Source organism: Mandrillus leucophaeus, unplaced genomic scaffold (genome assembly GCF_000951045.1).
Source record: "Mandrillus leucophaeus isolate KB7577 unplaced genomic scaffold, Mleu.le_1.0 Scaffold940, whole genome shotgun sequence".
In the NCBI taxonomy this organism is placed as follows: domain Eukaryota; kingdom Metazoa; phylum Chordata; class Mammalia; order Primates; family Cercopithecidae; genus Mandrillus; species Mandrillus leucophaeus.
In genome coordinates this window covers 1,026,448-1,028,917 of record NW_012110253.1, presented here as the reverse complement: position 1 = coordinate 1,028,917, position 2,470 = coordinate 1,026,448, and positions in this window count along the sequence as shown.

Genomic DNA, 2,470 nt, shown 5'->3' with positions numbered 1-2,470 from the left:
TGGCTCCCAGCTGATCCTGCTGAGCAAGTTGCCTGCCTTGCTTCCCTCTCCTTCCTTGCTTTAGTTGTTTTCTGTCACTTCTCTATTGAATTCCAGCATTCTGTCTTAGGTGATCTATCCAATGTGTGATTATTTACTTGCTATTTTATTTCTTCTTTTTAGAGGAGGTGGGTACCATATGCCTCTAGTCAGATACCTTGAAGCCCCTCTACCTGAAATTTTATATTTGCATTTATTTTCCAATGAAAATATCTGCAAAGATATATAACAAAATACTAAGACTGGTTCTCTCTGGTTGGTGGAATTGTGAGTGCCTTTTCATTTTGCTTGTTTCAACTGAGTTTGTTTTCTAGAATAAACATGGATTATGTTGCTAAGAATTATAATAATTATCTTTTCTAATTAGTATTACTTAATAAGTAATTTTAAAAGAATTCAAATCTCCTTTAGCACTGCAGAAATTGAAATAGGGCTTTTGGAAAGTGGGAAAAAAGCAGACCCACAGTACAAAATTGTTTATAAGTACATGCTAAGTATTCTATCTTAATAACTGATTCAACAAAACAATATTCCAGAAACATGTAATGGACAGAGTGCTATAGCATGAACCCTTACGTAGTTTATAGAATGCATCCAAGTTTAACTACTTATTTTCTGTGTGTCCTTAAGTATAATTAAAAAGTAATATATAGATAGAAATGTGTATTGTTAATATTCTTCAGGGCTGAATGGCTAAGCTATGAAAAAAAGGCAATAAAATACAAATGTGTTGACTTTCCATGTAAAAATTAACATTTTAAAAGCAGTTTGACAGTCATTTATTTAGCCCTTATCATGTTGTAGACTTGTTGCTAGGTGGTGGGGTACAGATGCAGGTAACATGGTGCTTTGCCCCCAACAACTCACTATCCAGCTAGAGAGAAAGAAACATCAAATACCTAGTGCTGCTTTAAAAGCCTTGCTAAATCCCTGTTGCAGCCCACGACTGTCAGAATATGGCAGTGCTTCTTGAGCTGGCACAAAAAGCTCATTTTCTGCAGCACGTTTTTCCGCATGAGGGTATTTATTCCCAAGCAGCTACTCCTTCCTTTACGAAGGACTGATTTGGTATTCAGTTTGGTTGCAATGCCACAGGTGTTTTAAATTTGATGGCAGCTTCCAGCAAGCGTGGGTCTGAGAAGCTCTCTGTGTTGTCTGCCTGGGTGAGCATTTGCCAGGCCAAGTGAGCTCATTCATCGAAGGGAGGGCCTTGCAATTGAAAAGGCGTGCAGCACAAATGCATTGTCATGAGTTTGCCTGTTTTCCTCTTTTATTCTGTGCTCTCCGCCTTGAGTCTCAAAATGTATTACTTCATAAGGAGGGATGAATGCCAGCATTTGCCAAGACATTAAGATACAGATCCTGCATCTTCAGTTGACTAGATTAACATATTAAACAGCCTATTCTGGTAAGATGGTTTCAATTAAAATTTGTATTTCCTTTCTCCTCCTGCTGGCTGTGATTTCGCTGGGTGATTTTTTCCCGTGATGGCGCTCCCTCCAGTCCTACTCTACCACAGTCATCATCCACACTGCCAACAGACTCATCTATTTTACATGAAAACCTGAACATGTTACCCCTGCTTAAAATTTGTACAAACTGAGCTCATCCTTCAATACTCAGCTCACACTTTGCTTCCCATGCAGAGATGAACACCTTCTGGTCCACCTGAGCTTTGGCATACCCTTGTTAAAAGATAAACTGAGCTTTGGCATACCCTTGTTAAAAGATAAACTGAGCTTTGGCATACCCTTGTTAAAAGATAAACTGAGCTTTGGCATACCCTTGTTAAAAGATAAACTGAGCTTTGGCATACCCTTGTTAAAAGATAAACGTAAGCACATTCAAGTTTTAATGAGTTTGTTTGATCAGATAGTGATTCATGAATTGGGCAGCAGCAGACCACTGGGGTTAGGGGGCTGGGGCAAGAGAGGAAACTTATAAGGTGTTCATGGAAGCTAGACAAAGAAAATGCATTTGATTGGTTAAAGTGGAAAGTCCCTAGTTAGAGGTTAGTGGTGGTGTCTGGTAGGTAAAGTCTGTATTTAGAGGTTAGCTGGTGATTTCTGATTGGCTAAGCATAATTTCATTTTACTATTTTCATTGGGCTTTGGTTTGCTTATGGAGGAACCCAAGACACTGAAGCTGTCTCAGCCTAATGGACTCCCAATTAAATTTTTAAAAACACCTCTCATATATTATCTATGCATGGTATTTACAGTTCTTTTTTGACATCTATTTCTGTTTCTAGTTAATATCTGAGTTCAAGGACTATATCTTATTTATTCTTTTAGTATCTACTATCAAGACACATGCACACATATGTTTATTGTGGCACTGTTCACAATAGCAAAGACTTGGAACTAACCCAGATGCCCATTGATGATAGACTGGATAAAGAAAATGTGACACATATATATCATGGAATACT